Source organism: Xiphophorus hellerii, chromosome 23 (assembly GCF_003331165.1).
Source record: "Xiphophorus hellerii strain 12219 chromosome 23, Xiphophorus_hellerii-4.1, whole genome shotgun sequence".
Lineage (NCBI taxonomy): Eukaryota > Metazoa > Chordata > Actinopteri > Cyprinodontiformes > Poeciliidae > Xiphophorus > Xiphophorus hellerii.
Window position 1 is genome coordinate 8,935,301 of NC_045694.1, and position 9,651 is coordinate 8,944,951.

Genomic DNA, 9,651 nt, shown 5'->3' on the forward strand with positions numbered 1-9,651 from the left:
TTGATTAGGTCAAGAGAGCCATAAACAGAGCTTTCCAAGGAAAAAAACGGCACTTCCGGTTCCGAGGGGGCGGGGCTTAGATGACGTCATAATGTGATGACGTAGGATTGACGGGCAAGCCTCCAGGATCACTCAGGCCAAGTTTGATGCAGCTCGGTCAAAATATGTGGAATGTAGAGGCAAACGTATACGAACGGCGTTGCCGCCATTGAAAACTCTTGGCACTTTAAAGCAAGCGAGACCAACTTCCTATCTGTCATCCAACACAGAATCACCTTGATTAGGTCAAGAGAGCCATAGATGAAAGTTTCCAAGGAAAAAAATAGCACTTCCTGTTCTGAGGGGGCGGGGCTTAGATGACGTCATAATATGATGACATAGCATTGTCAGGCATCACAACAGGATGAGTCAGGCCAAGTTTGGTGCAGCTCGGTCGAAAGATGTGGAATCTAGAAGCAAACGTATGGCATCGGCGTTACAGGTCACTTCGCCACGCCGCCACGCCCAGCTGCTATCTCAAAGCCGGTCAGGGTTGGAATCCTCAACACACCAACATGTCTTCTGTGTCTGGACACAGTTTCATGTTGATTAGGTCAAAGGGCTAAGAGAGCGACCGCTCACAGTAAAACATGACACTTCCTGTTCTCAGGGGGCGTGGCTTAAGTGATGTCATCATTTCACCACAGGGTATTTTAGGACATCCGATGCCGATCAATCACTGAAAGTTTGGTCCCTCTATGTGTTTTTTTATAGGAAATATAAGAGTTTCGTGTTTCATGGCGAGTAGGTGAACTTTGACCCCTGCTAACCCCCCTTCAACATACTCCAAAACTCACCAATTTGATAACTTTAAATCAAACATGCCTTATGATCAGACTGACCGAGTTTGAAGTCGATCAATCGAAATCCCTAGGAGGAGTTCGATCAAATACGAAGGCTGTAAACGTCAAAATCGAGGAAAAAAATGGACGTTCAAGACAAAATGGCCGACTTCCTGTGATAGTTGGCTAATAACATTAAATGTAAGTTCTGAGTCTTTTGGTGAGCTCTACAAGTGTACCAAATTTCATGTCTCTACGATGAAATACGTTCATACCATTGTGTCAACAGAAAATTGCTAGTTGCCGCCGTTCAGCAATTTTTTTTGCGATTTTTGCGACAACCTTAAAATTCAAAATTTTTAAATTTTCTAGTCGCGACCGCCAAGTTTGGTGAGTTTTTGAATATGATAAAGCCCCCAAAAAGGCACACGAAGAGGTGGGAAGAATCGTAATAATAATTAAAGCTGCGAGCAGCCTCGGGCGGCCCTCGCAGCAAGCGCCGCTCCGGCCTATTGGCCACCGCGGGGGTTCCAGCCACCGCAGAAGCTCTCGCGCGTTTTCCAGAGCCGCAGCCCGCTCCCCACCGCGGAAGCTCTGCCGCAGTTTCCAGCACCGCCGCCCGCCAGCCGCCGCAGAAGCTGTCGCGCATTTTCCCCGCCCGTCCACCGGGTGACACGCGTGAATGCGTTCGGCGGCGCTGCCCGACGACTGTCCAAAAATCTGGTGCAGATCGGTCGATGCGTCGAGGAGATACGGCCGATGTATCAACTTAGGGGGCGCAGTGGAGTCAAATTACATCTCAAACCCGTTGGGCTCTTTAGAGGTGAACAAAGGTCATACATATCCAGTTTGGAGCCAATCGGATGATCCGTGCTTGAATTAGAGCCAAACGTATGAATATGGCGAGGGACTGATATTCGCCATTTGGCCACGCCCACACGGTTCAGCCAGCAGCGAGCAATGACAGAGCTCATCATCCGAATCATCTTGATTAGGTCAAGAGAGCCATAAACGGAGCTTTCCAAGGAAAAAAAACGGCACTTCCGGTTCCGAGGGGGCGGGGCTTAGATGACGTCATAATGTGATGACGTAGGATCGACGGGCAAGCCTCCAGGATCACTCAGGCCAAGTTTGATGCAGCTCGGTCAAAATATGTGGAATGTAGAGGCAAACGTATACGAACGGCGTTGCCGCCATTGAAAACTCTTGGCACTTTAAAGCAAGCGAGACCAACTTCCTATCTGTCATCCAACACAGAATCACCTTGATTAGGTCAAGAGAGCCATAAACGGAGCTTTCCAAGGAAAAAAAACGGCACTTCCGGTTCCGAGGGGGCGGGGCTTAGATGACGTCATAATGTGATGACGTAGGATCGACGGGCAAGCCTCCAGGATCACTCAGGCCAAGTTTGATGCAGCTCGGTCAAAATATGTGGAATGTAGAGGCAAACGTATACGAACGGCGTTGCCGCCATTGAAAACTCTTGGCACTTTAAAGCAAGCGAGACCAACTTCCTATCTGTCATCCAACACAGAATCACCTTGATTAGGTCAAGAGAGCCATAGATGAAAGTTTCCAAGGAAAAAAATAGCACTTCCTGTTGTGAGGGGGCGGGGCTTAGATGACGTCATAATATGATGACATAGCATTGTCAGGTATCACACCAGGATGAGTCAGGCCAAGTTTGGTGCAGCTCGGTCGAAACATGTGGAATCTAGAAGCAAACGTATGGCATCGGCGTTACAGGTCACTTCGCCACGCCGCCGCACCCAGCTGCTTCATCGCAGCCGGTCAGGGCTTGAATCCACAACACACCAACATGTCTTCTGTCTCTGGACACAGTTTCATGTTGATGAGGTCAAAGGGCTAAGATAGCGACCGTTCACAGTAAAACATGACATTTCCTGTTCTCAGGGGGCGTGGCCTAAGTGATGTCATCATTTCACCACAGGGTATTTTAGGACACCTATTGATGATCAATAACTGAAAGTTTGGTGTCTCTGTGAGTTTCTGTGCAGGATATATAAGAGTTTCGTGTTTCATGGCGAGTAGGTGAACTTTGACCCCTGGTGACCCCCCTTCAGCAATCTCAGACAGTCACCAATTTGATAACTTTAAATCAGACATGCCTTATGATCAGACTGACCGAGTTTGAAGCCGATCAATCGAAATCCCTAGGAGGAGTTCGATCAAATACGAATGCTGTGAACGTCAAAATCGAGGTCAAATGAAATTCAATCTAAAATGGCCGACTTCCTGTTGGGTTTCGACCATGGCTCTAAGAGACTTTTTTGTACGTCCCGTCAAGATACACATGTGTACCAAGTTTCGTAATTCTAGGTTTAAGCATGGCTTGGGGCTGTTCATTTAAAATACTCTAGGGGTCGCTATAGAGAAATTAGACCACGCCCACCAAATTTTGTTATGAATTCCTGTCGGTGGGTGGATAAGGATCCATCCTAGTGAGTTTGGAGCAGCTGGGCCCGAAATTGTGGAATTCAGAGCCAAACGTATGGCAACGGCGTTACAGGTCACTTCGCCACGCCGCCACGCCCACCTGCTATGTCAAAGCCGGTCAGGGTTGGAATCCTCAACACACCAACATGTCTTCTGTCTCTGGACACAGTTTCATGTTGATTAGGTGAAAGGGCTAAGATAGCGACCGTTCACAGTAAAACATGACACTTCCTGTTCTCAGGGGGTGTGGCCTAAGTGATGTCATCATTTGACCACAGGGTATTTTAGGACACCCGATGACGATCAATCAATGAAAGTTTGGTCCCTCTATGTGTTTTTATATAGGAAATATAAGAGTTTCGTGTTTCATGGCGAGTAGGTGAACTTTGACCCCTGCTAACCCCCCTTCAACATACTCCAAAACTCACCAATTTGATAACTTTAAATCAAACATGCCTTATGATCAGACTGACCAAGTTTGAAGTCGATCAATCGAAATCCCTAGGAGGAGTTCGATCAAATACGAAGGCTGTAAACGTCAAAATCGAGGTAAAAAATGGACGTTCAAGACAAAATGGCCGACTTCCTGTGATAGTTGGCTAATAACATTAAATGTAAGTTCTGAGTCTTTTGGGGAGCTCTACAAGCGTACCAAATTTCATGTCTCTACGATGAAATACGTTCATACCATTGTGTCAACAGAAAATTGCTAGTTGCTGCCGTTCAGCAATTTTTTTTGCGATTTTTGCGACAACCTTAAAATTCAAAATTTTTAAATTTTCTAGTTGCGACCGCCAAGTTTGGTGAGTTTTTGAATATGATAAAGCCCCCAAAAAGGCACACGAAGAGGTGGGAAGAATCGTAATAATAATAAACAGTACAGATACAATAGGCCTTCGCAGCGCTTTGCTGCTCGGGCCTAATAAACAGTACAGATACAATAGGCCTTCGCAGCGCTTTGCTGCTCGGGCCTAATAAACAGTACAGATACAATAGGCCTTCGCAGCGCTTTGCTGCTCGGGCCTAATAAGAAACAGTACAGAAACAATAGGCCTTCGCAGCGCTTTGCTGCTCGGGCCTAATGAAAATGATGCAAGAGAAGCGGCGTAGATGAGGAGCCTGGTGTTGGTGGTGCCTGCCACCTGCTCGGGGACGGAGGCAGGAGGAGTTTGGGGTAAACGTGAGGTCGCTGCTGTCAGCAGTCTCTCAGTTATACAGGCCAAGTGGGAGATATGAGGAGCAGGGAGATGATGAGGGATATGAGGGCAGCGCAGTCCCTGCCACTGCTTTCATTCAACCCCACATGGCTTGTAAACTCTGTGTGCGCCGTGGTATGCGTGTTTGTGTGTGTAAACATTCCTGCGAACAGTTTTCTCTCAGGACTCGTCTTGCGTGGCGCTCCCACAGTGGAAGGCTGTCCGTGACCCCTATAAACGGAGAGATGCCCACTTCCTTCCACCCTCAGGCATGCCAGTCCGTCCACAGGGGAATAGGGGCCCCTTAATTTATTATTTGTTCCCCTCTTGTTAAGGAAATACTTTCTCAATAGCTCTTTCTCCTTTGTATATTTTTACTGTTCTTATTTCTTCCTTTATCCAACCCTGTCCTCTCTTATTTATTTGCTTTCTAAACACCGGCTTGGCTCGCTACACTCAAGCTGCCAAGAAGAGACTTTAAAAAATGGCTTTTGTCCTCTGTGAAGACAGTGTTTATTTGCCTGAGCGAACCTGAAGGGCTGCGAGATCTTTTGTAGGGTTACCTATGCATAGGTGACAACATGCTAGCTGACCTTGGTTAGCATTACCTCAGGCCTTAATCAGATTTCTGTGCTGCAGATTGAAGATATGTTGACCGCTACAACGAGCTCACATGTCATAATTTATCAGCCCGGCCCTGTCACTCTTAATGTAAAGCCATGTGAACTTAACTGGATGTTATGAACGCAGCACATGTTGTGTGAAATGGCCTCTTTCAGCAGAATCACACCGACACATTCAATCTTTTTCCTAAGCAAAACACTCGCTCCAGTGTTTGTTAGCATTAGTCAGGTTTTGCCCTGCCTCCTGAAAACGAACATTTAAAAAAGAAAAGCCTCTGATCAGCCTCTCAGCTTTGAAAGTCTCGGCCTTCTTTAAGGATGGGAGGCGTTGAACCCCTGCCCCGGGTCACTCTGTGTCACCGACCATCTTTTAGGGGTTAATACACATTTTCCTCTGTTATCACAGATGTTTGATGTCAGCAAAGGAAAACGAGGGGTGCAGGGGTCACTACATAAATAAAAAAATAAAGGTTTTCCCAAACCGATTTTTTAAAAACATTGATATTTTTACTTCCATTAACAGCTCATTTAGGTCCATTTGCTTATCTTTCCATCGTCTATCACAAACACAGTGATACTTTTCATCTTATTGTGCAGAAAATTCATTTAGTAGTTCACATAGTCAATTCTTTTTATATCACATCTTTTGTTTTTTTTAATCTGGCACTCTGAAGAGAAATCCTCCACACTTTGGTGGTTCACTTACTTTATCTCTGGTGCCACCGTGAGGTTTGAGTGAAATAAAAATAAATGCTGCATGAGTTACAGCCAGTTCTGACCTGTGAACAAAATGCAACAAATTAGAATCATAATTAAATCACTTTCCATGAATTATTAGCTGGTGCACTGCAAAAACACAAAATCCCACCAAGTGCTTTTATTCTAGTTTCTAGAGCAAATATCTTAGTTCACTTGAATTAAGACAAAACTGACTTAGAAGTAACTTTTCAGCTTTTAATATTGATGTAAAAGTACTTGTTCCACTATTATTATTATTATTATTATTATTAATTACTTAAAACCTTGGAATATTGTCTTCTTATAAGTGAAATCATCTGCCAGTGGAACAATGACTTTTTCATCAATATTAAGGAATTATTTACTTAAAATAAACTCATATTTCCTTCTGAAAGTCACTTATGGGTAAGTTTTGTCTTATTTCGAGTGTACTAAGATATTTCCACTAGAAACTAGACCAAAGTTGCTTGGTAAGATTTTGTGTTTTTGCAGTGTAACAACTGAACAAACCTTTTATTAAACTGAGGAATAAGGATTTCTTAGCCATGCTTTCTAAATGCCTTCAAAAACTTTCCAAACAGGTCAGATGCCTCCCAAAAGAAACCCACGATGTTGGTTAGTTTCCTAATGTTTTCAGTTTGTTTTGCAGGCAGCAAAGAAGAAATGCCAAAAAAATACAAATATAATTGACATAAATAGAATCAGTCACAATGCAACCAGGAAACAAACTACTGCAGTTTCCATTGGCCCTTTCAGGTCAAGTTACTGATGAGGGTGATACCAATAGAGACAAATTAAAATTTTTTGTATCTATATTGTATATATATTTTTTTTACCATGTATGAGAAAAGTCGGCAGCAATGTAATTTTTATAAATAAAATAAGAGTATCATTGGGTCAGTAGACAGGTTTACAATACAAATGTGCACAAATGTGGCCGATACTCCACTAATGTTGAAAATACACAGGACCAAAACTTGTTAAAATAAATTTTTTAAATAAATATTGAACAAATAAACATGAAGAATTCCTTCACTTTGATTATTAGAGGTTTGTTTTCTGATTTCCTCCTTCTGTAAATGCCTCAGTCAGAGCTGAAAGTGTCTGCCTTCAGTTTGAAATTTGGGAGTTTAATCCTAAAATCCTGCACTGTGACATGTGCTGGGGGCGTTCTTGGCTGAGATTATAAAACTATTAGAGGTTCAGACAGGATTTATGTAGCAACACAAAATGAAAAAGAAGAAAGAACCAAGTTCTGGTGAGAGTTGAGAAACGGACTCGACTAACGGACTAATCCTCAGGTACCCAAAGGAAACAAGGCAGGGGAGTTTGTGTGAATTGGTACACAGAAATAAAAAAAACAAACAACTATGTTTATATCATTACAACATTTAATACTTTACCAGCTGAGTGAGTCTGAGGCTCATTGGATTGTAGTTTGTTAGATTTTGAGAGGAGGAAATAATTTAACAACCGTTTGTTCAGGTCTTTACTGAAATAATCAGAATTTTTCTTTTCTTTAGTAAATTGCATTGGGAATATTTGTAACAAATTTACGCTATTTAGTTACATTTACTTGAGTAATTTTTTTTGAAAGAAATTTACTTTAAGTATTTTTACTACAATGTACTTTTACTTCAGTAATTTTGTTATGAAGTATTTCTACAATTACTTGAGTAAAATTTTGGGATTTTCTGCCCACTGAATGAAAAACAAATATGTTTTAACCAAAAATTCACCGGACAGACGCACACCTGCAGTTTCTGTTAAAGTTTCATCAGTTTTTTATTGAAAGAAAATGATTTTAAAACATTTTCTTTTGCCTGACTTTATTTTTTGTTAGTTATATGAACTATTGTCATTCTCGTCATTAAAATAGAATAGAAATCAACTTTATTATCATTGCACTGTCACAAGTACAAGCAACGAGACGTAGTTTGCATCTATCCAGAAGTGCTCTACGAGATATAAATATTTATTTACAGATGTACAAGACTATGTACAGTATGTATGGACTATAAGGGGTTATAGCAAGAGATATACTGCAGATATTGTGTATAAATATAAATATGGGAGCTATATGCACAGATTATACAGTATACCAACATTTTCAGTTAGCTTTAAAATATTAAAAAATGTGTAATTTGATCAGTTACTCAGTACTTGAGTAGACATTTTACCAAATACTTTTTTACTCTTACTTGAGTAATTTTTACTTTTACTTGAAAAGCATGTTCAAGTATTGCTGCTTTTACATCAGTTAAATTTTTGGTAACTCAGTCCCCCTCTGCATATATAAACAACCTGAATTTAACTGAATAAAGAAAAACCCAATTACGCTGGAATGAGTACCAAACATGACAGTTGGAACTTAGCATTAATTTTTCCCAAGAATAATGTATGACCCACATTAATCATCAGATTGGACCTTTTTTTTGTCCTAACCAGGGAGGCTGGAGTGGCGGACACTTGGGTGTTCACCTCAACATGCAGCTGAAGCTGTCAACAAGCTACTGAATGCAGCTAGCTGAAATATAAACTTATTCAGTGACCCGGGGTCAGGTCTGCGTTTGGCTACTCGGAGTTGTGCCTACGCCAATATTTACACAGGAGCACCATAAGAAAGCTGGTGAGGGACATTTACTCTAACATTAGTGGGTCTCTGTGGGTATATCTGAGCCTGCGTTCATAGTTTGGACTGAGTGTGGATTAGAGGAAATCCACAATAAATTAGCACTTGTGTGATGCGTGCCGTAATGGCACATGAAAAATGCCTGTTTGCTGCTTTATGTTTCCAAAATAAATCATTAAAAGCTCAAAATTAATTTGGTTTTGATGAGTTTAGATACATTTTTGAACAGGAAATATTCTCCTATTTACGTCTGAAACAAAGATAACACTGACTGGATAAAAAAAGCAAAATGACAGATAAAGTTTACAGCACCTATTTTTGATGTAAGAATACAGATACCACCTTATTTTAGCTAGTATTTTAACTTTTGGCCCATTACGCAAAATTCACATTGTTCAAGTTTTTTAATTCCAGTTGCTTCTAAATACAACCCAACTGCTTAATAAAACCACAAAAGCTGTTTATTTGCAATAAATTTACTTTTTGGTGTCTGGAAAATGAGCCGTTTCAAAAACCTCCTGATTGTTAAGTCACATTCCACAGGCTCTGCGTCGTTACCTAGCAACCCAAGTAGAGCTCAGCCCGTTACCTAGCAACCCAAGCAGAGCTCCAGGATGTTTGGCCAGCTGGCTGCTGAAAAAAGACAAAAGTTTTGTTGTGGACTTACCATCCAGAAACCACTTGCTGCATTCTTGTTGGTTGTGCAGGAGGCTTCACTTCTGCTTTTCAAAGATGTATGGTTGTATAATTGTGCGTCTGTTTCCATCCATTTTCACGTGCGAGTGTAAACGTAGAGTTGGGGGCGTGGCCAGCAGCAGATTTTGGATTTAAAGAGAGAAGATGCCATAAAACAGCTCATTCTGAAATAAGCAGAACTGATCAGACTGAAATCTCATCATCCAAGAACGATTTTGTGTAAAATATGTAGCAAACATGTTTTGTACAGACCATAATTCTATGCTAACCTTATCGAGCAAGCATAACAGGTCACCTTTAAGCATCTCAGCAGATCCTGAGGGCCTCTTCATCAGAAACAGATCCCCGTTATCACTGAGTTTCTCGTCGCCAGAGGTCCTCCAACCGTCTCTAATCCAATCCCATCCGTTATTAGCTGCATTTTTCAGCTTCATGCCAGAGCTAACAAGCCTCTGAGAACTTTAACAGCTGGGAATGTTAAAATCTCA